This window comes from Podarcis muralis, chromosome 11 (genome assembly GCF_964188315.1).
Source record: "Podarcis muralis chromosome 11, rPodMur119.hap1.1, whole genome shotgun sequence".
In the NCBI taxonomy this organism is placed as follows: domain Eukaryota; kingdom Metazoa; phylum Chordata; class Lepidosauria; order Squamata; family Lacertidae; genus Podarcis; species Podarcis muralis.
In genome coordinates, this window is record NC_135665.1 from 11,467,201 (window position 1) to 11,493,517 (window position 26,317).

General features: G+C 44.1%; 1 protein-coding gene and 1 pseudogene across 10 annotated transcripts in view; both read right to left on the minus strand.

Moving 5' to 3' along the window:
• The window catches only part of SEMA4D (semaphorin 4D), a 134,717-nt gene extending 118,833 nt beyond the window's left edge, over nucleotides 1-15,884 (minus strand). For 4 of the 10 annotated variants that reach the window (XM_028749558.2, XM_028749553.2, XM_028749554.2 and 1 more), the window contains exon 1: nucleotides 15,481-15,878. The gene's annotated coding sequence lies outside the window, so the exon portion shown is untranslated. Of the gene's footprint in view, nucleotides 1-15,293; nucleotides 15,405-15,480 lie in introns of those variants that run through there. The other 6 variants (XM_028749559.2, XM_077936052.1, XM_077936053.1 and 3 more) reach the window with 6 other exon arrangements.
• Nucleotides 15,885-25,029: 9,145 nt separating this feature from the next.
• Nucleotides 25,030-25,374, minus strand: LOC114606478 (reactive oxygen species modulator 1 pseudogene; annotated as a pseudogene).
• Nucleotides 25,375-26,317: the final 943 nt, after the last annotated feature.

A 26,317-nucleotide genomic window follows, 5' to 3' on the forward strand; every position in this document is an offset into this window, starting at 1 on the left:
TCACGTGCATGGGCATAAATAGGTCCCTTGAACCATTTAGACTATGTCCCATTGGCAAGATAGCACGCAGCTTCGAGGGACCTACCAATCGGGTGTTGTGGCTGACCACTTGTACCCACCCACAACACAGGGTGTCGGTTGTCCAGGTCTCACCGCAATACGTTCCCTCTTTAAGGGAGGACCCGATTTGCACACCTGGAGGGAACTGAATGGGCATCTTAAAGCAACCTGTCTGAAGAGCCTCGTGACTCATGGCAGCAAAGTCTTGGACAGCCAAGGCTCCTTGAGAAATTAAGAGCTGCTCTTTACACAGGGTCTTCTTCATTCACCACCAAGCCGGGCTTCTGCAATGAGCTTAACTTACAGTAGGCTACATGGTGCAGCGGAGAGCAAATGGTGCTGAAATCTCTGTGCAAAAATACAACAGAAGAGGCAAAAGGTAGTCTTGAAGGCCTGAGCATCCCTACTTTGACCCTATGTTTGTTTTGATATACACACCTGTGAACCAGCTCCTAAGTCCCAAACAAAATACTTTGCATTTCTTTGTTGATTGCTCTGGGCTGCCTCAAGCTTATGTTTTTAAAAATAATAAATAAACAAAAACCAAATTGCTTTGTGCAAAACAACGTGCCCACGGCAATAACTTTTTTCATAGTTTTCTGAAAAGCATTTTTTTGAAATACAGTGGTACCTCGGGTTAAGTCCTTAATTCGTTCCGGAGGTCCGTATTTAATCTGAACTGTTCTTAACCTGAAGCACCACTTTAGCTAATGGGGCCTCCTGCTGCCGCCATGCCGCCGGAGCACAATTTCTGTTCTCATCCTGAAGCAAAGTTCTTAACCTGAAGCACTATTTCTGGGTTAGCGGAGTCTGTAACCTGAAGCGTATGTAACCCGAGTTACCACTGTACTTAATTCGTTCCGGAGGTCCGTTCTTAACCTGAAACTGTTCTTAACCTGAAGCACCACTTTAGCTAATGGGGCCTCCCGCTGCCGCCGGAGCACGATTTCTGTTCTCATCCTGAAGCAAAGTTCTTAACCCGAGGTACTATTTCTGGGTTAGCAGAGTCTGTAACCTGAAGTGTCTGTAACCCGAGGTACCACTGTAAATAAAACAATTAAAATAACTGGCGTTCTATTGCATGTGAGACAGCGAAGGAACTGGACTGAGCCCCTTTGCCAGAGGGATGTGAAGCTCATAAAAAGAGCAATTAAACAACAGAAGGCAGAACTCACTGCCTTTTGAAGGTTGTTTGCACCCCACACCCACTTCCTGTAGAAAGTTTGATAGCTGAGGAAGTGTTAGAAAAAGTCTCAGAGGAGCGGCTTAAAACGCCTATTTACTGAAGTGTTAAGAAAGAAGCTTGGTTTTTTTAAGAAAAGAAAAAAAGCAAGGGAAAGTGTTAGGCAAACCAATCTTTTCCTTGATAAACCACACACAGAAAAAAAAGGTTAGAGGTGCCAGCTAAAAAAAAAACCCCAGACAATACAGCTCTGCTCTTTTGTCTTTAATAGGTTATCTAAACTATAGCTTGATTTGCATGATTCTAATCTGTATGACTCATTATATGCAAGTCTATCAGATTTAGGCCATCAGGGTGCTTGTAGCTATAAGACGTGTGTGTGTTTCTGTAGTTATAAATTTGAAATTACAACCTGCCTTTCAGCCTTAAGACAAACCGCAAGTCAGGTTGCAAAAACTGTCTATTCACTTTGGCTTATTTGAGGCACTGATAAGATTTTAACTATGAAATAATAATAATAATAATAATTTATTTATACCCCCCCCCCCCAATCTGGGCGGCTTCCAACAAAAGATTAAAAATACATTAAAACATCAGTCATTAAAAACTTCTCTAAACAGGGCTGCCTTCAGATTTCTTCTAAAAGTCAGTTATTTATTTCCTTGACCTCTGATAGGAGGGCATTTCACAGGGCGGGCGCCATCACCAAGAAGGCCCTCCGCCTACTTCCCTGTAACTTCACTTCTTGCAGTGAGGGAACCACCAGAAGGCCCTCGGAGCTGGACCTCAGTGTCTGGGCTGAACGATGGGGGTGGAGACGCTCCTTCAGGTTTACTACTGAAAGGACAAACAGGGAATACTACTGAGAAGGAGTGCAGGAGCATTTAAGACTAAGATACCCTTACAGTGTCTCTGCAGTACCGATGGGGTAGACTGCAACTCTCATCATCTCCAACTACTGACCATGCCAACTGAGCTGATGGCAGTTGTAATCTAACATCATGGCTGCAGGTTTACCATCCCTGCCCTGTGGGAAATCTAGGAGCTGGAAGTAGCATACTATATGTAGGTAGTTTGTCCTACCTACAGCCAAGCAGTGTTAGAAACTCGGTTATATATACAATTTGAGCACTGGGGAAAACTGGGGAAGGTAGATCTTGAATTTACAGAATGTTCTCTCTTGAAAGAAAATTATATGAAAATGATGTACAGATGGTATACCACACCAGCACAAATAGCAAAAATACAGTGGTGCCTCGCAAGACGAAATTAATTCGTTCCGCGAGTTTTGTCGTCTTGCGATTTTTTTCGTCTTGCGAAGCACGGTGTCGGGAAAGCTTTGGAAAAGCTTCAAAAATCACCAAAGTCTTTAAAAACCTCAAAAAAGGCTACCACACCGCGTGCTATGAGTTGCTCCTTGAAGTCAAGTCGCAACTGAATTAACGGTGTTAAGAAAAAGGAAACAAACTTGCAAGACGTTTCCGTCTTGCGAAGCAAGCCCATAGGGAAAATCGTCTTGCGAAGCAGCTCAAAAAACAAAAAACCCTTTCGTCTTGCGAGTTTTTTGTCTTGCGAGGCATTCGTCTTGCGAGGTACCACTGTATACAAAACCGGGTAACGTATATGTTGGAAATGTAAAGAAAAAGAAGCTACTTTTTATCATATGTGGTGGGAATGTAGAGAAGTTTTTTTAAAATGGGAAATGATATATAATGAATTGGAAAAAAATGTTTAAAATGACTTTTGTAAAAAAAACCCAGAAGCATTCTTATTAGGGATTGTAGGACAAGACCTGCCAAGAAAAATAAAGAATTTATTTATGTACGCTACAACAGCAGCAAGAGTCTTGCTAGCACAAGGATGGAAGAATGAGAAAATCCCAACAAAAGAACAATGGCAAGAAAAATTGATGAACTATGTGGAATTGGCTAAATCGACATACAAACTGCATGATAAGGACAACTGTGACTTCAAGGAAGAATGGGAACTTTTTACAAATTACCTAAAAAGACAACAAAATGATCTGGACTCCTGGCAGGTTTTGAATAAACATCCACAAATTTGTTAGTTGAACATATGATAGACAAGGCAAGGATATGTATAATTTTATAACATGCAGAAAACAATATGTGTAAAGAAACCGGGGGGGGGGGGAGAGGGAGGGGCGGGAAAAAGGGGGGGAAATAATTGATTATTTGGGCTGATAATCTGTTACGTTGAATTGTTTAATAAAAATACTAAAAAAGAAAAAAGAAACTCGGATATATAAGCTAGGGGCCAAATGGCTCCTTAAACTAGGGTTGCAGTCGCCAAAATGGAATGTCTAGTTGCCATTTTGAAGCCAGACGGCTTGAAAGTCATATTTTTTCAACACAACTTTTGGCTTCCTGAAATTCGTTCTGATTGTGCAAATGAATTAATGCGGGTAGAATTCTACTGGGTATGTTGTTGGTGTGTGAAAACAGGCAAGATCCAAGGATCTCCAGAGCTCCAGATGGTAGAGACGTTATGGCTCCCAGGCATCTTCATCTGGTTGCAAGTGGGCGACAGCTGGGTGCAAAATGTGCCCGATAAGTTTTGAACCCTGCAGCCAAGCATCTTACAAATGCCAATCTATAGTTGGCGCAAGTTTGATATTTGTCAGCTATTGGATTAGGAGCATGTTAGCTGTGGGCAAAGGCCAATTTTTCAATACAGCAAAACAAAGCAACAAGTATGGGTATGGGTAGAAAATCCTAGCAGGGTGAGATATTCCTGACATCAGCTACTCTTTGTGTGTGTTTAACAAGAAAGGAGGGCAGGAGCGGGAATGAATTCAATTCTGAATTTTTTTAGGTACTGATTGCTACCCATAGTGCTCAACACAATATGGCCACAGCAACAACAAAACCTGGAACTACATAAAATGTTCGGTTTTCCAACATCGCGCGTCATTTTACTATGCTGACTATTTTGTGCCAGAGAATGTCACAGTATGGAGATACACTGGTATAGATCATGGGTAGGCAAACTAAGGCCCAGGGACCGGATCCAGGCCAATCGCCGTCTAAATCCAGTCCGCAGACGGTCCAGGAATCAGCATGTTTTTACATGAGTAGAATGTGTTCTTTTATTTAAAATGCATCTCTGGGTTATTTGTGAGGCATAGGAATTCATTCATTTCTCCTCCCCAAAATATAGTCCGGCCCCCCACAAGGTCTGAGAGACAGTGGACCGGCCCCCTGCTGAAAAGGTCTGCTGACCGCTGGTATAGATGCATCTATACCTGGTATAGATGGCAGCCAGAAAAAGCCACACATTTATTAGAACCGCCAGCATGTCACCTGCAAGCTTAATAAGTGGTAATGCATAGTCGATTTTTCATGCAAAAAGGAGATGAAGAAAAAACAAATTGTGGCAAGACATTACAACACTAAAGGCTACTAACATTAAATGGTCAGTATTTCCCTAACCCAGAGCTTTCCAAACATTTCATGTTGGTGACACACTTTTTAGACATGCGTCATTTCACGACACAGTAATTCAGTTTTACTAGCAAACCGGAGGTTAAACTAACGCACAGGGATCATTTGTGTAACACACCCACACACTGCAGCTGATACACGAACGTGTCGCGACACACAATTTGGAGAGCTCTGCCCTAACCCAAAGAGTGTTTGCAAAATACTTTGGGCAGGAGTAGTGTGGGATTTTCGTATGTGATTCCTCTAAAGTCATAAATCAGTTTTACTTAAGACAAGAAGTTAGTTACGGAAAAACCTGAAAATCTAGGAACAGCTGTCGAAATTATGCCTTTCTAACCAATACAGGAACAAATAAGCAAAGATGAGGGGAATTTCTATGGCTCAGTTAGTCCAGGTAGCAGAACAGTATTTGGCCACCTAAGGGTGAAGGCAGGCAGATATTCTGACGTTTGTTGAAAGGGGTTCAAAACACGTGCTGCCTAAGCAGAAATCAAATGCCTCTGAGTTCAGGAAACTTATCCTAACACACTTTTAAAAGTGTATGTCTACTTAAGGATTAACAGCAACCAGTAGTCTCTAATAATAATAGACTCCATCTTTCCAAGAATGTACACAGAAGAAACCATAACATCCCCTGGCACTTGTAGCCCCGGCAGGATGTGGTAGAACAGCGCCTTGCCAACAGAACCTGCTCAAAATAGCTATGTTGCCAACCCTAGGAGAAACTAGATCAACACATGCACAATTCATGGTATGCATACGATTAAAGATACTTTGAAATACTTCAGTGAAGTTCTTAAAAATTAAACATGCTAGCCTATATGCTAACAACTGTCTCTTTCCGTTTTCAAAACAAAAACGCAATTCTGCAGTTAGATATTTATCTGTTTGCAAGGGTGCTGCCAATGGCTCTAAGCTCAGCAGGCACAGAAGTTTGGACTCACTTCCATGTATCTCATTTACTTTCCTTCTGCAAGGCAGGAACACTTGAGAAAGCCTTTAACACACAAGTAGTTGTTTCGGCACTTTGGCCACTACAAACATTAGGGACTTTCCACATGGAAAGAACTTCCATAGGGCTGGCGTGGGCGGTATAAAATCTGAGTGCCCCATTATCACCGCGTGAAAGAACCGCCACCCGCACCCATCTATTGGGATACTCCAGAATTTCCTGCATTGAAAATGTTGTGCTAGAATATAGGTAGGCAAACTAAGGCCTGGGGGGCCGGATCCGGCCCAATCGCCTTCTAAATCTGGCCCAAGGGCGGTCCGGGAATCAGCATGTTTTTACATGTGTAGAATGTGTTCTTTTATTTAAAATGCATCTCTGGGTTATTTGTGAGACATAGGAATTTGTTCATTTTTTTTCTTCCAAATATAGTCCGGCCCCCCACAAGGTCTGAGGGACAGTGGACCGGCCCCCTGCTGAAAAAGTTTGCTGACCCCTGGACTAGATGACCCCCGGGGTCCCTTCCAACTCTGTAATTCTATATGTATTTTAGGGTTGCAGAAACATCTCTAAAAGGATTTTGTGAGCATGTTTTTAAAAAAATACTTGCAAAACTTCAGTCCGCCTATTTGCCTCTACAGAATCAGAATAATCTTTATTTGCATCAGCCACTAGCCATAGCTATAAAATAAAACACAATGCACTGAAGACAGAGGTAAAAGCTTAACTATACAAAATACATTCTGGGGGTTTACGTCAATAATCAAATAATAGATCTTATTCTAATTGCCCCTGCTAATTTTTTTTATTTTTTATTTTTTATTTTTTATTTTTTTTTGCAGTTTTTGCTGTCACCTGGTCACCCTGATCTGCTAGAAGAAAGGACACGGTACAAATGGTTGAGGCAGTGTTAGAAACTGAGATATGAAAGCTATGAGCCAGGGGTAGGCAACCTAAGGCCCTTGGGTCACAAGCGGCCCATGGGGGTCGTTTAACTGGCCCACAAGGCGCCCCCGAACCGAGCCACCCACTCGGTGAGCCCCCGCGCGCTGCACTAAGCCGGCACAGCACGGCACAGGGACTCACTTCCACGGCGCCAAAAATCACATCTGCACAGACGCCTGAAATCGCAGGCGCGCACAGGCGTGATTCGGCCCACAGAGGGATATCCGCTGGAGTGAACCGGCCCAGGTAAGGTAAACCTTGCCGACCCCTGCTATGAGCTAAATGGCACCTTAAACCTAGAAATGTCTAGGTGCACTTTTTAAATAACAAGAATACAAAGTTGAAAATGAATGAACTGTAGCTGAAATATTACGGTGGACCCTCCGGATATGAACTTAATTCGTTCCGGGGGTCCGTATGTACCCCGTAAAGTCCACATCTAGAGGCGCCACTTCTGCGCACGCATGCGGCACAATAGAGCGCTTCTGCACATGTGGCAAAACCCGGAAGTATACAGCCCACCCCCAATAATGAAATCTTAGGCGCCGTACTGCACCCAGAGTTCAGAAACTGGTGGCACTAATAAAATTCCCTGTCGCAAAACACACGTAGAACAATGGAAGTTTTGAGCGCTGGGTCCAGCGCAAGAAAGCATGCGACGTCTGTGCTTGATCTATAATGAAGTTAAGAGCAATGCAGACAAAGTGTATCAGACTTCAGGCTGCAAAGGCTTAAATAATTCAGGTTTGTAAAGGGGTTGCGTAAACATGTGGGATACTATTGAGCTCCAACAGTTCCCTTTACACCACCACAAATGGGTATTTTCTGTTATGAAATGTTATTTTCTCACCCTCTAGACTCTTTTCCCATGCAAAGCAGGATAAATAGGTTCTGGGCAAAACACGAGGCGTTATGAATTTCAGAAGTATTTGGCTTAGCCACTTTGACAACGATCACCTTTTTTCATAGTTTTTCTGCTCTCCCAGCCATTCCGATAGGAGAATTGATCCTAAGAGCTGTATGACTAAAAAGAGCACACACACACCCCAAACTAAGGAGGACAGCCACCCAAACACCTCATGGCAATTCACATCTCATCACGGTTGAGGACTATCCAATTCCTGGAACATGGAGTTGTGGAAGACTTGCCAGTGGCAGGGTTCAAAATTAGCCAGGTGCCCTGCGCATTTTGCACCTGGCTTTTGACTACAGTGGTACTTCAGGTTACATACGCTTCAGGTTACAGACTCTACTAACCCAAAAATAGTACCTCAAGTTAAGAACTTTGCTTCAGGTTGAGAACAGAAATTGTGCTCCGGCGGCACAGCAGGAGCAGGAGGCCCCATTAGCTAAAGTGGTGCTTCAGGTTAAGAACAGTTTCAGGTTAAGTACGGACCTCCGGAACGAATTAAGTACTTAACCCAAGGTACCACTGTACTTGTGACCAAGTATGGCGCCTGACATCTCCACCATCTGGAGCAGTGTTTAAAACTCCCATTGTTCTAGGCCTGGGGTTGGCAAAGTTTTGTGGCTTGGGCCAGTTCACGGACCCGCAGACGCTGTGGTGGGCTGGAGTGTGTGTGTGTGTGTGAACGTGCATGCATGCGCAAACGCTATTTGTGGCGCTCCTTCTGGCGTGGAGGAGGCGTGCGCAGCTTCCCATTGGCTTCAGGAGCTTCCTGGAGCCAATGGGAAGCCGGCTAGCGTCACAGAAGGCGGTCCCCGCTCTACTCCACGCCCATTTATCGCGGCACACGGGAGCCGACCGACCAAGGGTCCCCAAGTGGGCAGCGGGGGCCCATGGGCTGGTTAAACGACCCCCATGGGCTGCTTGTGGCCTATGGGCCTTAGGTTGCTGATCCCCGTTCTAGGCGCATTTTGAGACAGGGAATTTCATTAGCGAGAGCACTTTCTGAGCTCTGGGCGCAGTACTGTGCCTAAGATTTCAGGTTAAAACTGCAGAGTGGAAGGAAAAGAGGATCTTTTTCTGCCTCCCCACTTCCAGCTACTCTCTGAAGACTGGAGAAGAGACCCTCTTAAGAATATTAGAGGGGTGGGCAGGAGAAGGACTGGACCATGTGAAAAATGAAGATAATATTTTAGCCGCAGTTCATTCATTTTCAGCTTTGCATTCTTGTTATAAAAAAGTGTGCCTAGACATTCCATTGTTGTGCCCATAACTTGGGTTTAAGGTGCCATATAACTTTCATAGTTCAGTTTCTAACACTGATCTGGAGCTACATGCCTGTGGATCCTTGAATCTGGACTGTTTTCACACACTAATACCACATCCTGTAGAATTCTATCCGTTATATTTTATCTGCACATTTGGAATGAATTTCTGGAACCAAAACGCTTTTTCTGTGCAACCCGAGCAGGAGCAGTCACCATTAAGAAAAAGAGGAATAGGACAATATATATGGGAACTGTCCCTGAATTGAGTGGCCTTTCTTCTTTTAGGTTCTCAAAACCCTTAACTTAGCTTGAGGTTGTCATCTGAACTATCCAGATGTTTAACTGAGAATCAATCACAGTCAGTCCATCATATGAAAAACAAGACTGTAGAGCAGTCTTGCACCAAAATGGCAACCAGACGTTCTGTTTTGGCGACTGTTCCCTTGGTTAAAGGAGCCATTTGGCACCTAGCTTATATATCTGAGTCAGTGTTGGTGGGGTGCAATTGACTTCTACAAATGCTGGTACAGTGATACCTCGGGTTAAGTACTTAATTCGTTCCGGAGGTCCGTTCTTAACCAGAAACTGTTCTTAACCTGAAGCACCACTTTAGCTAATGGGGCCTCCTGCTGCTACCACGCCGCCAGAGCACAATTTCTGTTCTTATCCTGAAGCAAAGTTCTTAACCCGAGGTACTATTTCTGGGTTAGCGGAGTCTGTAACCTGAAGCATATGTAACCTGAAGCGTATGTAACCCGACGTACCATTGTAGATGTATTTACACCAGAACAGTCCTTACAAGTGCTCTTCACTTTTGTTTGGGTAGTCAGTCCAAACCGTAAATCAGCCTGGGATATACTTGGAGGTAAATTCCACCGAGGTCCGTATGGCTCACTTCCTAATAAGCATACTTAAGATTTCAGTTATGCAGTACAATCTGAAACATGTGACTCAAAATAAAGGCCTTCTGATTCTAACTAGTCTGACTCCCACCTAAGTGCACATTAGGACTGCAACCGTAGCCATCGTAATAAAGTAGCTGGAACATCTATGAAATCTTCTTGAAGTCATATAGGGTGGTACCTTGGTTCTCAAACACCTTGGTACTCAAACAACTTGGAACTCAAACACTGCAAACCTGGAAGTAAGTGTTCCGGTTTGTGAACATTTTTAGAAGCCAAATGTGCTCCGTTTTGAGCATTACGCTTCCGTTTTGAGTGTTACGCTGAGGTTTGTGTGTTTCTGCTATTTATTTTGCGTTTTTTTGTTTTTGCGGCTCTTTTTTGTTTGTTTTTGTGACTGTGTGAATCCCAGTTCAGCTACTGATTGATTGTGTGACTGCAGTGCATTGTTTATTGCTTTCATTTTATGGCTCAATGATCTCGTTAGATAGAAAAACTCATTCCTGTTAAATTCCTGTTTCATGGATTGTTTTCAAAAGTCTGGTACGGATTAATCCATTTTGCATTACTTTCTATGGGAAAGCGTGCCTTGGTTTTGGAATGCTTTGGTTTTGGAACGGATTTCCGGAACGGATTAAGTTTGAGAACCAAGTTAAATAGGTTCCATCCCCAGAATGCTACCTTCCAAGTCTGCTCCCGTATCTCGATCGCAACCACTTTTCTTTCTCACAAGGGCGGCACAATTCAAACTGTGACATATACTTTTCCCTCTCCTGCTTGCCTAAGGCCTGAAGTTCACAGGATGCGCCATAGTGCGTTAAACAACTAGAAACACAACATGGGCTCTGAAAAAAAACAACTGGTGCAGAACCTTCCTGCACCAACATCGGAAAGGTTGCAAAATAAGCAGCCTCTGTACAATCACCCTATGGGAACCAGAGTTTTTTAACTGCCGTGCATAAGCAGCACATCCTATCCCCAAACCATGCAATCAGTCTCTAGCTCACAATCCATGTGCGTTAAAGTAAAGGTAAAGGTACCCCTGCCCGTACGGGCCAGTCTTGACAGACTCTAGGGTTGTGCGCCCATCTCACTCAAGAGGCCGGGGGCCAGCGCTGTCCGGAGACACTTCCGGGTCACGTGGCCAGCGTGACATCGCTGCTCTGGCGAGCCAGAGCCGCACACGGAAACGCCGTTTACCTTCCCGCTAGTAAGCGGTCCCTATTTATCTACTTGCACCCGGGGTTGCTTTCGAACTGCTAGGTTGGCAGGCGCTGGGACCGAACAACGGGAGCGCACCCCGCCGCGGGGATTCAAACCGCCGACCTTTCGATCAGCAAGCCCTAGGCGCTGAGGCTTTTACCCACAGCGCCACCCGCGTCCCATGTGCGTTAGGTGCCTATTAATAAAAACATGAAACTTTCATAAACTGCACCTTCGCTGCGCTGCACAGCTGCAGACTTAGTCAACAGGTAAATCAACAGGTAGGTGATTTGTTGCCCAACTTCCAGAAGCCCCTGGATTTGGCTCTGATGAAACTCATGCTAATGATTTAAGACGTCCGCTCTGTTGGATGCCTACTGAATAACAATTAAGTTCGCTACCATACATACACAAGGGGGAAGGAGGACAGAGAGAGAATTAGATATTGCATCTTGAAAATGGATCTGCAAACAAAGGAAGGGTATTTTGTTCTTCATCTATGAGCATTTGTAATAGGAGATTTATTTAATCTCCTGTTCAGAAAATCAAACAGCTCACTTTAACCCTCTCTTCACTACCCATGGGCCTGGTGCTATTTGAAGCATGACGGGGGAGGGTAATTTTTCTATTGAGTGCTACTCTCAAACATAACATTGCTGGAAACAGCACAGAGAAATCTGATTAAGGAATGGAATGCAATGTTGTAGGACAACAAGAAGTTAAAGAAGCTTCAATATTGCAATACCTTTTGTGTTCCAGAGAATATTATCAGGGAATAAGGCATGGTCTGTGACTAAATAGCAGAAGAACAGCATCTTTCTTTCAATGTCCAGGGCAAGCTTTGTTTCTCAATCAAAAAATGTTTCATTTGTCTTACATTTTTGGAACGCAGCACAACTTGTGCCTTTCTGGTTTCCCCCTCATAGTGGAAAACTATCCTTCTTATCAAATCAGTCGGGAAATCAGCTCTGCAACAACAGAACCACTTGCATGCTGGCCCTTCTGACATGACCAAACTGACAGTGACAGCAAAAATTAGTTTCAATCCAAAAACATTCTTCATTCATAAGGGCACTATTGCTATTACCTAGAATCAAAGCCTTCTAATATGAAAAATCACTGCCTTTCAGATAAAGCAGAAAGCTTAGTACTGACAAGGCTATGTGACGTCTTAATTAAAAAATGCACCCGATTAAAATTCAGCAGAAGTGCCGTTTTGACTTGTTCCTTCACTGCACAGAAGAACTTTATATGCACAAGCTAAATGCAAAATCAGTCCAAATAGAAATCAGAGGAAAATGTGAGCAGGGATAAGATAATGGAAAGAAAAGCAGCAATGGATAATTGCATGGGGTAATCTACAATTTCTTAAGTAGTTTGCAATTGGATTACATAGACAAGAGAGATATTTACAGTGGTACCTCGGGTTAAGAACTTAATTCGTTCTGGATGTCTGTTCTTAACCTGAAACTGTTCTTAACCTGAGATATCACTTTAGCTAATGGGGCCTCCCGCTGCCGCCGCGCGATTTCTGTTCTCATCCTGAAGCAAAGTTCTTAACCCGGGGTACTACTTCTGGGTTAGCGGAGTCTGTAACCTGAAGCATCTGTAACCTGAGGTACCACTGTACTGTTCCACTATCAGGCCCACCTGAACAGACAGACCATCAGGTGATAAGACTGCAGGGATTTGAAGTGCTGGCTGAAATAGTCTAATCCTTGGGGAAAATAATGTGTACATACATCTCTAGAAGTGTAGGAGACAGACAGCCTTTAGATTTTTACTGAAAAGGGTGGAGGCTACGTTGAGCCCATGCAAGGAGTTTGGTTCCTCCTCTACCTATTCAACTTTTAAATACCATTTTTTTTGTTGCATTTGCAGCCCTTTTCACAGTTCTGATGCACAGTTTTCCTGGGTGATTTATCCTCATTAATATAATTTTGCATGCATGAACCTGACATGCACATCATGTGAGTGCACAGCGACCCTGCAAAATTTGCACACATAAAAACCAAGCTAGGCAGGTCCGTGTCGCCAGGTCTGCCAGTGAATGGTTTGCACTATGGGTCTCGGCTGTTGAGAAGAATGGTGAGAACACAGCCCCACGCCTCTCCCCACAAACACAGCACCCTAGCTCAGGTCGCCTATCCCTAAACCTGACTAAGATGGAAGATGTACTATCCCAAAAACTCATGTTAATAGGAAAAAGGGCTCCAAGGAGGAACTCTCCGCCCAATGTTATTCTTGTCACTCAGTAGTATCACTGCGGAGTCAGTGAATTTTGGGTGTCCTCTGAAGCTGCTGTCAAGAAGGTTCTCTCACCATCTGCCCATCCCATGGCACAACAGCATATAATAGCGCCAACCACTTGTTAAAACCCTTTTATCATGCATCCCTTTTATTGTGGTGTTTTTTTAAAAATAATAATAAATTGTGTAATATTACTCTGCTACGGGCACACCCATTTGTGAAGCACAAAACCCCAACATGAAAGCTACACATGAAAGCTGCATGGTATCTTCAGACCACAGTCCCAAATAACATGAAAGCAGGAGAGAAGCATCCCACTTCGAACCAGTTTGGAGGGAATGAGGGACTGCCCAAGGGCACCTGATGTCATCTCAGCCCATGCCTTTAAAACAACAACAACACGGCTTCACTGAAAAGGGTTTGTCTTAAAACCCATTAAGGTCAAAAGATAATGTTTTGAAAAACGTATGTATACACGGAATTAAGTTTTGAATGACTTAATGCTAAGAAAATACACATGCAGGTTTAAGCTCAGAAATAGCCCCCAGGGAGCTCTCTGCAGTGTTAGATTTATCAAAAAGCGGGGGGGGGGGGCAGCTCCTGTATCTTTTCCATGTTTACACTGGCAATCACGGAGAGCCCAACTGAGGACAGGCGCATGGAGACAACAGGTGCACTGCGGTCCCACTCAACATCCTCTTCTCCAAAATGCTCTGTCCATGACCCGAAGACACACAGACTCAAGATTCCTTGCCCACCCCAGTTTCAGGAGGATAGTTCTACTACCCCTATTCCATTGAACAAGATGTACAACACTCTATACTGCCGCAGGGAAGTAGCTTTCTGAGGGAGGACTTGTCAACAGATTTGGAGAGGAAATTTATCAACCTGTCAAACCGCACTGGGGTTCTTGTTTTGTTTTTTGAAACTATCCAGAGCATCACTGGTTATTTTCCACTGGGTCAGTCCGGGCCCATAAGCAGCGGCTATTTTTTAATTCCCTTAGCTAGTGGCAACTTATTTCCCCATAAATATAAACATTAATGATAGGGGCAAGACAGCAGCCACTCAACCCGGATTAAAATGGAAAGCTAATGATATTGCATCCGTTTCCAGGGAAAAGTTTAGCAGATTAATTCTTCTCTCCCCCACGCCCTCCTTCCTTCAGTTCTTTCCACAGCAACTCCGTTATTGCAAAAGGCCCCTTCCCTTCCCTTCAGCCTTATGTAAAATCTCACCGGGGAGACAGGGAAAAAAGACCTTTTAAACGTCCTCACCAACCACCACCACCAGGCGGAAGAAACACAGACGCAGCCCCCTAAATCATGACAGGGCAATAGTGGAAGCCCACCTCTTCCCTTGAAGCCTGCACACAAAGAGAGGCTGCGTTGCCCCCATTGATAAAAAAAATAAATTAAGAGGGCGTCGGGCAGACGAGGCGGATTCACCGGAGCGTCTGCGCAGGCAGGTGAACATGTTAGACACCGGTTGCAGAGGATGCAAGCATGCATGCACTCCGGCTGCAAAGCGCCCGAGCGGGGAGCCGCTGGGTGGAAGCGATGCAGCGAAATAACGCTGAAATAATGCAAAACGTCCAAAACGAGCAAGCCCACGCTGCCGTCTCTTTCTCGCCGCGTCCAAACCCATGTTACCTTTGGACGGCGAAACGGTTTGGGGTCGTGTTTAGCTTTTTTAGCGTATGGGGGGGTCTGGAGATAGGCAGCCGTCGCCACGCCAGTTCCCCCCCTGTATCCCTCCCCCAGCCCGCGATGGCAAGGCGCCCACCACTCCCTGCGCGCCCACCGGAGCGGCAAGCGGCGTCGATCGAGACCCCAATAAAGTCCTCCCGGGGCCCGCCAGCCCCGGACGCACAGCCCCGGTCCTTTCCACCACCACCACCCCGCCTCCCGATCGGAAGAATTATGACTGCAGCGATTACGATGGTGATGGGCTCGCCGCTCGCCCTATCCCCAAACACACGCATGCACACACACACACAAACACAGCGAGGAGAGAGTGCCTTTCCTCCAGCAACCACCGGCGTCCATAGCTCGCCCTTGCGCTCCCACCAGCAAAGCCCCGCAAGTCGCATTCCAGCGCCGCCCTCTCCCCGCGCAAAAACCACCGCCTCCTCTCTCCAAAAAAGCCCCGTCTTTGCAAACCTGCGAAGGGAGAAGAAGCGCTTCTTTCCTCCGAGCCCGAGATCCTCCAGCGGATCCGAAGGGGGTTGCAGAAGACGGAGGCGGCGGCTCCTCCCGCACGCCGCCTTCTCCTTCCCCTTCTCCTCCTCCCTCCCCGCCTCCCGCGATCCGCTGCAGCATGCAGAAAAAAGAAGCAAGCGCCCTTTACCTGCTGTTGCTCTCCAACTTCTTGATCCTCTCTGCTATTTTGTTGCATTGATCCCCAGGAACAGGTTCGCGGGCCCTTCGCTGCGCGCTCAGCAGCAACTGATGGGAATGGCAACGGGGGCGGCCAGCGAAGGAGGAGGAGTTGGTGCCAGTGTGTAACAAGTTTGGGTTGCCCCGCAGTATGGCGGCGGAGGGAGGAGAAGCAGCGGCAGCGCAGCGGCGAGGCGCGCTCCTGCTCTGCAGCCAGCCAAGCCAGCCAGCCAGCCAGGGGAAGGGGCCGGGGGTGCCCCGGCCGGCGTCGAGGGGCGGGGAGATTCAAAAGCTTGGAGCTCGTCGGGGAAAGGAAGAAAGGGAAGGCGCACGGCGGCGCTGCCTGCGTTTGGTTGCTCTGCCCGCCGCGGCAGGGAGGCGCTTCGTTTGCCCCAATCTCTCCACGTGCGCCTTCCCCAACCTCGCCACATGCGCCCTCCTCTCGGAAGCCAGAGGCAAACCTGGACGTCCGAGGCGTAAAACATACAAAACACACGTAGCCCTCCAAGATTGGGACACACACCGATTTCCACATTTTCTGTCCGCGTGCTACTGGCCTTTCTTTGGAACAGGTTGCATCAACGCTGCTGGGCAACATCAGGGTGTAAACCCGTGGTTCCCAACGCGGGGCACATGCCCCACAGGGAGCAATTTGATTTTTTAAAGGGGGGCAATCAGAGAATGAGTTATTTAACAGTGAATGGCCTTTTAGGCATCCTCCACGTGAATAGGACTTCACTTTTTGAATAATAAGAATTATTATTGTCACAGGGCCGGATTTAGGTATAAGCTAAACAAGCTATAGTTTAGGGCCCCACTCTCTTGGGGGCCCCAAAACAATTAAAGGAAAAAAAAATGGATGTACGTTTCCAAAATATAAGATAAATAAAGCAAACAAACAAACAGATAAAATAAACAAATAAAACAAAATAAAAACAAATAAAACCAACATACAGCAACAGTGTTTTGTGTTGTGTAGGCTCCTATGGTGTAAGTAAAGGGCCCCGCCTGCTAACTAATATATCACTGCTTTGCTATTATTATTTCATGTTATAGCAAGTTTCTAGACACTGGATTATGAGTCTTTGTAATTTGTGTTTCTAAAGGAACTTGTTATTGCCAAATGCCAATGTGTTTGCATTATTTTGTTCTGAATAAAAAATCATTTTAAGTTAGAGCTTAATAATTATTTCACTATTAATATACTTCTTAATTGTATTTCAGTTCAACAATTACTTGGATAAAATAGACGTTATGTGCGAATGGCTTTAGATACCTATTAGGTCTGTAAATTACCGTATAGCATATATTCAACACAAAAAAACAGCAACAGTTTGTTGTTGACAAAGGACAGCTGGACATATAAAGGGCCCCATTACCTTCAGTAGCTTAGGGCCTCATCGAACCTAAATCCAACCCTGGGCGTTCATCAGGATTTTATAGATGCTTAGGCGGGGCATAGCCAAAAAAAGGTTGGGAACCACTGGTGTAAATGGATGCCGCAAAGCTCCGAGGTGGCTTTCTTTTCTTGTAATATTTTTTATTAAATTTTCAAAGGTTTTTAACCAGTTTACTTCGCGTACAATATACCTGTGGTTCCCAGTTAGCTAAGGATTGCAGATCCCCTGCTTTTCAAAAGCCAAGCCATGGACTCCCTACTTTTGAAATTTATGATAACTCTATGGTAGTTTTTGTTATGTGAAGGGTGTCACAGACCCCCTGGACCACCAATGGTGAACCATAGCAATATAGCATTCACTTTTGTTTTTATTTTTGACTTCTCACCTCCCTCTCACCCTGATGTTTTTATTCTTATCCTTGGTTGCTGATTTATTTATACTTGTTGCTAAAGTCTTTCTGAACATCTTTTTTGCTGCCTCTCTTATCTTGAATCCTGCTCACGATATCACTAAAATACTGTGGCAGATAGTAAAAAAAGGGCCTCCAGTTTTCCATAAACAGTTCATCATTTTGATGATGACTTGTTTTTCGTAAGGGGGAGGTGTAAGAATCCCACTTTTTTGTTGTTATATTGAGCAACACTCTGCATTTTAATGTGTGTCCCTTTCCTGCTTCAGAAGTAAAATAGCCATGCAAATTATTTACCCCACATAAAAGGTCTCAAAAAACTTTTGCTCTTTTTGTCTAACTTCTTGTATAAACTGAAGGAAATGAAGTGCAGGAGAGAGGATAGTGATGAAAGGAATAATGATGGAGGCATGAAGCAAAACTAATTTAAAGATGTATCATCACACCCATTGGTTGTTCTAGGTAGGATTTGATTGCAAGTATGGGTGGTGGTTGTTTTGTGTTTTGCAAAATATTGGTTTATCCATTAATTTTCAATTCATTATATATCATTTCCCAGTAAGTTTTAACCTTACTATAAGACCACCACATATAAAAAAAAGAACCTCCTTTCTCTTTACATTTCCAACTTTGATTTGGATTTATACATTTTTGCCAATTTGCTCAGTGTTAAAAAGGTAAAGGTAAAGGTACCCCTGCCCATACGGGCCAGTCTTGCCAGACTCTAGGGTTGTGCGCTCATCTCACTCTATAGGCCGGGAGCCAGCACTGTCCGCAGACACTTCCGGGTCACGTGGCCAGCATGACAAGCTGCATCTGGCGAGCCAGCGCAGCACATGAAACGCCATTTACCTTCCCGCTGGTAAGTGGTCCCTATTTATCTACTTGCACTTTAAGGGTGCTTTCGAACTGCTAGGTTGGCAGGCGCTGGGACCGAATGACGGGAGCGCACCCCGCCGCGGGGATTCGAACCGCCGACCATGCGATCGACAAGTCCTAGGCGCTGAGGTTTTACCCACAGCACCACCTGCGGTACCATCAATATATGATTTCCATATAATTTTCTCTTAGACCGTAACATGCTGTAAATTTTATATCCATATTTCACAATCGTTCCCATGCTTCCATATGTATATTATGAACAATATCTATTGCCCAATGTATCATTGAGGATTTTACTTGCTCATCCTTTGTCTCCCATTCCAGTAGTATCTTATACATTTTAGACAACACTTTTACATTACATTCCAACAGGTCTCTCTCCAGTTGTGATATATCCCCTAACCCTCGTATCCTATCTTTCTTAAATACTTCATTCAAATGATGATATTGTATCCATGTTGTTAGTTTTCCTGATAATTCCTCAAATTCTTTTAATTTATACACTCCTCCCTCTTGTTTTACTTAAATTTCTATAAGTTGTCCACCCTTCTATCATATTCTTTTGCTTTACCACTATAGCTTTCAACAGTGAGAGTCAAAGTGGCTTTTTTACCTCTTAATAGATTTTTGTATTTATCCCATACTCTATACAATTTTTTCCTAGTTATATGATTTGTAAATCCTTTATGTACTTTCACCTTTTCATACCATAGATAAATGTGCCAACCAGAATTTTTATCATGACCTTCCAATTCTAGAATATGTAAATTCTCCAATGTCATCCATTCCTTCAACCAACAAAGACAAGATGCTTCATAGTATAATCTCATATCCATCAGGGAGAAACCTCCTCTCTCTTTTGCATCTATCAATATTTTATATTTTATTCTCAGTTTTTTCCCTTGCCAAATATATTTAGAAATATCTTTTTGCCATGCATTGAAACAATCTGTCTTGTCAATCACCATAATTGTTTGAAACAAAAATAACATTCTAGGGAATACATTCATTTTTATAGTTGATTAATGGTTTAGCCTTTCATTTTGGTGGGTCAATTCCAATGTAATCAGCAGTTTTATCCCCTTATATTCAAATAATACCTTTTAGTGTGGAAAGCTCATGAAATGGGCAAAACAATTTGAAATACCACTGGTCTCTGCCCTTGGCATTAGTTTCAAATCACAGTATTGGAAACCAGAAGACAGAAAAATCTGGACATTGTAGTTTTGCCGGCTCTCAAGCAATTTCTTAGAATTTTACCTAAAAACCACTTTGAGGCTGTTGCTTTTTATAATCAAGCAGTGTATACATTTTATGAAATAAAGTAAATAAATTATTATTTGCCTTTCTTCCAAAGAGCTCAGTTGGGTACCGTTGTCCCTTCCTTTTATCTTCACAACCCCCCTGTGAGGTGTATTAAGCTGAAAAGAAATGTCAGAGGCAAGGTGAGCTTTGTGACTGAGTGGGAATTTGACCCAAGACTCCCCAGCAGATCCTAACCACTGTACCACACTGCCTTGCTTTCTGCTCATGCACTTTTCCCTCAGTCCCTCATGCACAATAAAGGGATACATCACTTTGTCACACCTAACTCTCTTCCAACTTTCAGAAAGGAAACAGTTAAAGGATGATACAGCCAGCCTCTCTTCTATGCAGCTGCTGCTAATTGTGTTTATCAGTCAATGAATGATTATATGACTGTGTCAGCTCAGGATAGTTGAGCATTTATTAGTATAAAGAAGAACAGGGGCTGGTAGTATCTTCAGGAATCATTGCACTGGGCTGACGATTGCTATCATAAATAAAGCTCATCTTTTGCGGGGGTTTGCTGTTAATCGCATTCTTAATTTTGCATGTCATTGTGGGTGTTTTGTGTTGTTCTAAACGATTGGACCACTTGTGCAGAAACTTGTAAATAAATGGCCTGTAAATGAGTGTTTAGCACAGAAATTAGAAGAGAGAAAAATAATCAGTGTCATTTCACAGCATGTATCCATGTAAATTTGTCCATGTGAAAAAACGGGGAAACCAGTTTATCACCTCTTCCTTCCGCAGACTGCAGATACGTCAGAGCAAACCAGCTACAATCTATGTCATTTTGTAATGGAAGCCCTATTCACAGAACCTGAATTACATCCTTCAGACGGGCAGACAGTACGTGGGTAGGAAACAGCAGAGTGAGATGCTACGTTTATGACCAAAGATGTTTTTGCTGATCTGCTGATGAGCTATCGATCGCCATCATGCTCATTTTGCAGGACTGCAATGGCCACTTGGTTTGCATTATAGATTACTTAACTGCTGATATATGTGTCTACTTTTTTTTCTCCTCCACAATATGAGAAAATACTAGCATCAGTGATGCCTAGTTTGGCTGCAGAGCTTGAAGTTGGCGTGTTTGAAAAACAGTGGACATTTGCATTTTTTATTAAAAAGCATTATAGTAATTCAAAGCACCTGAATTTTAAAAGTGGATCGCAAACTAGGAGGCAATAATAAATGTCTTTTGCCCTGTTGGTCTCTTGCTCCCTTCCTGAATGCTAGATATTTACTTCAAGACAGCATTAGAAACTGAGATATGAAAGCTAGGAGCTAAATAGCACCTTAAACCAAGGTTTTGGGCACAACAACGGAATGTCTAGGCACGCTTTTTTATAACAAGAATACAAAGCTGAAAATGAATGAACTGCAGCTAAAATATTATCTTCATTTTTCACATGGTCTAGTCCTTCCTCTGCCTAGCCCCCTAATATTCTTAAGAGGGTCTCTTCTTCAGTCTTCTTCCAGAGTAGCTGGAAGTGGGGAGGCAGAAAAAAGGTCCCCTTTTCCTTCCAATGCACAGTTTTAATCTGAAATCTTAGGCACGGTACTGTGCCCAGAGCTCAGAAACTGCTCACACTAATGAGATTCCCTGTTGCAAAATGCTCCTAGAACAATGGGCGTTTCAAACACTGCTTCAAGTAGAAAAGAAATATCCCGAATGATAACACCTATCCTGTCACTCTCGTAAAAAGTTTATTTGCATCATCAGCCTAACCATGTCTATTAGTAGGTAAGTCCTATGGAATTCAGTAGAGCTTACTCGCAGGTAAGTGGGGTTAGAATTGCAGCCTTACACAACATTATTTTGGAAGCAATATGTTAAATGAGTTAAAGGAAGGCAATATGCTATATACCGTAACTATTCACCACTTAGATTTCTTACTAAGAACCACTAAGATGTATTATTTTATCAATACCAGGGAAGATTCTGGAGCAGATCATTAAGCAAACAGTCTGTGAGCACCTAGAAAGGAATGCTGTGATCACCAATAATCAGCATGGATTCTGAAAAATAAGTCATGTCAGACTAACCTGATCTCGTTTTTTGACAGAATTACAAGCCTGGTAGATGAAGGGAACGCAGTGGATGTAGCCTACCTTGATTTCAGCAAGGCATTTGACAAGGTACCCCATGATATTCTTGTAAAGAAGCTGGTAAAATGCGGTCTTGACTATGCTACCACTCAGTGGATTTGTAACTGGCTGACTGACCGAACCCAAAGGGTGCTCATCAATGGTTCCTCTTCATCCTGGAGAAGAGTGACTAGTGGGGTGCCACAGGGTTCTGTCTTGGGCCCGGTCTTATTCAACATCTTTATCAACGACTTGGATGATGGACTCAAGGGCATCCTGATCAAATTTGCAGATGACACCAAACTGGGAGGGGTGGCTAACACCCCAGAGGACAGGATCACACTTCAAAATGACCTTGACAGATTAGAGAACTGGGCCAAAACAAACAAGATGAACTTTAACAGGGAGAAACGTAAAGTATTGCACTTGGGCAAAAAAAAATGAGAGGCACAAATACAAGATGGGGGACACCTGGCTTGAGAGCAGTACATGTGAAAAGGATCTAGGAGTCTTGGTTGACCACAAACTTGACATGAGCCAACAGTGTGATGCGGCAGCTAAAAAAGCCAATGCAATTCTGGGCTGCATCAATAGGAGTATAGCATCTAGATCAAGGGATGTAATAGTGCCACTGTATTCTGCTCTGGTCAGACCTCACCTGGAGTACTGTGTCCAGTTCTGGGCACCACAGTTCAAGAAGGACACTAACAAACTGGAACGTGTCCAGAGGAGGGCAACCAAAATGGTGAAAGGCCTGGAAACGATGCCTTATGAGGAACGGCTAAGGGAGCTGGGCATGTTTAGCCTGGAGAAGAGGAGGTTAAGGGGTGATATGATAGCCATGTTCAAATATATAAAAGGATGTCACATAGAGGAGGGAGAAAGGTTGTTTTCTGCTGCTCCAGAGAAGTGGACACGGAGCAATGGATCCAAACTACAAGAAAGAAGATTCCACCTAAACATTAGGAAGAACTTCCTGACAGTAAGAGCTGTTCGACAGTGGAATTTGCTGCCAAGGAGTGTGGTGGAGTCTCCTTCTTTGGAGGTCTTTAAGCAGAGGCTTGACAACCATATGTCAGGAGTGCTCTGATGGTGTTTCCTGCTTGGCAGGGGGTTGGACTCGATGGCCCTTGTGGTCTATTCCAACTCTATGATTCTATGATTCTATGTGTGCATTCATTCACTTAAAAGACTTCTGTACTGTTTTTCAGGTAAGACTGCCTCTCAAAGAGGATTGCAATCAACCAAACACCAGCCATTTAAAACACTTGCAATGCCCAGTTACATCTGCTCAACAACTTTTGTGTCCGGATTTTCATTTTTTTGGAAAACGGCAACCCTACTTAAACCAAGGTTGCAAATCCAAATCCAAACCCTCTTGCAGTCGCCGAAACAGAATGTCTCGTTGCCATTTGGGGGCAAGATGGCTCTAAAGTCTTATTTGTCAAATGATGTTCTGACTGTGATTGATTCTAGCTAGTTCTGATAGAATACAACAGATAGCATTCTACAGAACGGGGTGTTAGTGTGTGAAAAGAGTCCAACATCCAAAGATCCTCAGGCATGCACCTCCAAATGGTGGAGACATCAGGAGCCATCCTGATCCCTAGGCATCTTCACTTGGTTGCAAGCGGTCCAAAGCAAGGTGCAAAATGCGCCTGGCTAATTGCAAACCCTGCAGATGCCTAACGATCGTGCATGAGAGGCGGATGCAAAACAGGCCTGGACAGCATGTGACCTGCCTGCCAAGCTGAAGGTACAAAACCAGCCACATTTTTGTGGTAACCTCTATCTTTTCCAGCCCTAGGCAGGGACCAAACCCACCTTTCAGCAGATGTAGCTGATGGCCTGTGCTCAGCTTCGTAGGTCACATGCCGTACGGCCCTTCCTATGATAGAAAAACAAATTAACATCACCTGTGTCATGAGGATTACTGTTAGTGTTTTTATAGCAAGAACGAGAGTTTGCAGAAGATGCCAGGGTGCACTTAGTGAGGTGTGCTGCTGTTGCAACATCTGCAAACGGTGTCTGTCGATATGTGCCCTGAGGCTGTGTTGCTGTAATTTCTTCTTTGGAAGGGTCTCTGCTGGCACAGCCTAACTAATTCAGAATCTTGTCTGTTCGTACAGTCAGGAGTTGCACCTTAAAAGAAAACTGAGCGCTGCGATCCTGCACATCAAATCCAAACATGCCTCTCTGGCCCTTCTGTTCTGTGACTCAGCCGGCCTCTGTCCTGTGAGTAGTGACAAGATCGCTCATAATGTGTGACGTGGAACTGACTACCAAATATTTATGTGCAAACCACAAAGCTTGTGGGAAGATTAATCACGGCTAGAATTTAGAGCAGACCGGTCAGGCTGAAGACCAGTCATTCACTGCTTTTTCTTTTTTTCTTTTTCTTTTTGCAGAGTCATCCAGACGCATGGTCTTGAAGTTAGCTTGGTTAATTTAGGTTACGGTAGGAGCTATTGCAGAGTGGTTTTGAGACCAAATCATACAAGACGTAATTAAACACCATTAGAAGCCAAGCACACCCTTTTAAGTAGACATGAATAAGTACCTCAAACAAATATTCAACTCTGGTTCAGTTTGAACATATCTGCTGTTGCGTTCAGAGGAGTCCTTTGCCCCAAGGCATGACCCCCCCATACATATTTTTTAATTAAATACTGTGTTTCTACAACATCAGAAGGAAAATAAATTAAGAACAGAAAATAGAATTAAAGTGAAATGTAAGGACTGTTCCTACTCACGCACAAAAATCATTTCACTCTCACACGGTAAGAGCTATGAATTAAAAAATTTAAACATAGAGCAGCACAAGGAAACACGCAAGTTAACTTTAGTCAGCACTGAGGGTAGAAAGCTTTTTGCAGGAGGGACTGCATATACTGTTTACAGTCGTACCTCGGAAGTCGAACGGAATCCGTTCCGGAAGTCCTTCAGCCAATCAGAAGCCATGGAAGCAGCGACGGGTGTTCGGGTTCCAAAGAACGTTCGTAAACCGGAACAATCACTTCCGTGTTTGCGGCGTTTGGGAGCCAAAACGTTCGTCTCGCAAGGCGTTTGATTTCCGAGGTACGGATGTATTTGCAAAAGGGAAGAGCAATTCAGGTCCCCACAAGATTATACAGTCATACCTTGGGTTAAAGTAGCTTTGGGTTGCGCTCTGCGGCGACCTGGAAGTAACGGAAAGCGTTACTTCCAGGTTTCGCCGCTCGCACATGCACAGACGCTCAAAATGATGTCACGCGCATGCGCAGACGTGGCAAATTGCGACACGCGCAGACACGAGTTGCGTTTGCTTCAGGATGCGAACAGGGCTCTGGAACGGATCCCATTCGCATCCAGAGGTACCACTGTATTATATTTTGCATATATTCTGACTTGTTTATTTATTTTTTATTTTTTATTTTTTTGATGGATTATTCAATCTTGGTGCAGAGATTTTTATTCTACTACATAGCAGAAGTTCCAACTTGCAGGGGTATTGGTCTTCGTGATAGAAAAGTAACATTAACAGCGGATTCCCATGCCAATTGCCATAAATGTCCCAAAAGTTCCACCACTCTGCATCATGGTTTTGCCAACACCACCCATCAGTTCTCGCCCTCTCATGCCAAACCTGAGACAAGATAATGTGCCAAACAGTGCACCTGCTGCCATATCAACAGCAAAGCCCATCATGAAGCCCATCTTCACTCTGTCAAAGCAACTGGGTTGGGATTGGCCATATGGCCCCACTGTCACAGGCATCTCGACCACTCCACGCTTCATTCCACCCCCTGACTTGTTTATTTTCTGCATTTATATAGTTCCTTTGACTTCAAGGAGTTCAAGGTGGTGTACATGATTCTCCCCTTGCTCCTTTAATCCCCAATGGAACCTATGAGGTAGGTTAGGCTAAGAGGCAGTGACTGGCCCAAGCTCACCCAGTGAGCTTCACAGCCAGGTGGGGATTTGAACCCTTGGTCTCCCAGGTTCCAGTCTGACACCCTAACCACTACACCACACTGGCTTTCTCATTTCTGCTCAGATGGTATTGGGACAGTCATACACCTTCCCACTTTCAATACTGTTGGCTCCTGCATGTGTTTCGGGGTGGACATATTGCTTCATTTCCTGTCAGTTCATGGCTTGTAGCTTCCTTCTGAAATCCTGTGACATTTTCTGCTGCAAATGTTGCGGTGGTCTTTTTTCGTTCTCCTTTTGGTTGCGTTAGATTTCAGGGGTGCCCCTCCAGGTGGCAAAAACGTGGTGACAACGCAACATCACCACAAAACAACAGATAAACTGGAATAATCTGTGGACACTCCAATATCAATCCAAAACTATTATTGCATCAATGGCATGTTGCCAAATACACCTGTAAATGGGGGGAGGTGCCCCTAAATGTCTGATGGCATTGCTGACAAAGAATACAGCGGTACCTCGGGTTAAGTACTTAATTTGTTCCGGAGGTCCGTTCTTAACCTGAAGCACCACTTTAGCTAATGGGGCCTCCTGCTGCCGCCGCGCTGCTGGAGCACGATTTCTCTTCTCATCCTGAAGCAAAGTTCTTAACCCAAGGTACTATTTCTGGGTTAGCTGAGTCTGTAACATGAAGCGTATGTAACCTGAAGTGTATGTAACCCGAGGCACCACTGTTTAAAAAGCATATAGATCAAGGATGATGATGTGAAAGAACCAGGTACTTTGCATGACCAGAAAAAAAGAAAGAA